Genomic DNA, 984 nt, shown 5'->3' with positions numbered 1-984 from the left:
ACCACCAGATAAGGGATCGGGGGACCCTGTCAAAGGCCTTCTCCATATCAACGAAAGCCAGGTACAGAGGTTTATCTTTGGCTAGGTATTTCTCCTGCAGCTGCCTTACCAAAAATATAGCATCAGTGGTGCTTTTCCCTGGCACGAACCCAAACTGCATCTCATCTAAACTGACTCTCTCCGTAATTAGTTGGGCTATGACCCTCTCCGTGACTTTCATTACCTGATCTAACAACTTGATACCTCTGTAATTATTTGTATCTAAAGCGTCACCTTTACCTTTGTAGCATTTGACTATGGTGCTGCTACACCAGTCATTGGGTATGACTCCTTCATGTATCACCTGGTTAACAATACGGGTGACTAGGCTATAGCCAACACTGCCAGATATTTTGAGCATCTCTGCAGTGATTCCTGAAGGGCCAGGGACTTTCCCTGTCTTCATAGTCTCAATAGCTTTATGTACCATGGTACTGTCAACTCGAATCGCTGGTCCCTCTGTTGGGTCGACATACGGCAGGCTCTCTTTCTCCCATTCATTCTCTTTATCAGTGAGATGCATTCATTGTCTTAGATGATCCCACTGATGAAGTACAGATGACAAATTAATTTATTTGTTCATTAATACAGAAATGAGTTTGGGATTAACTGTAAATAATGTTTCCATTCTCTTTGGAATTACTTTTTTCGTGGTTTGGGTTTGGCTGCCCTATCTAACAAGTAAGGCACTCTGTAAAGGGTTGCCTCTCTGTGTATAAATACTCCCTCCCACCTTATCCAATCCGCCCTCGCCCGCGCTCGTCGAATCGACCGCATCACCGCCCTCTCTCCTCCCCCACACCAATCCTCTAACCGTACCCCCTTCCCACTCCGTTTCCACCCTGCCACCCTACCCCTTCGTCGGAGGATCCTACGGGCCTTCCGTCGCCTCCAGTTCGATCCCACCACCCACCCCATTTTCCCTAACCCACCCCTATACTCTTT

General features: G+C 47.1%; 1 protein-coding gene across 2 annotated transcripts in view; it reads left to right on the top strand.

Moving 5' to 3' along the window:
• Positions 1-984, top strand: part of LOC106878624 (protein IWS1 homolog) — an 863,399-nt gene that overhangs the window by 834,940 nt on the left and 27,475 nt on the right. The gene's annotated exons all lie outside the window — the stretch shown is intronic.

The sequence above is a fragment of the Octopus bimaculoides genome, chromosome 10, assembly GCF_001194135.2.
Source record: "Octopus bimaculoides isolate UCB-OBI-ISO-001 chromosome 10, ASM119413v2, whole genome shotgun sequence".
Lineage (NCBI taxonomy): Eukaryota > Metazoa > Mollusca > Cephalopoda > Octopoda > Octopodidae > Octopus > Octopus bimaculoides.
The sequence above is the reverse complement of the archived record's forward strand: the minus strand, read 5'-3'. Positions and strand labels throughout refer to the sequence as shown.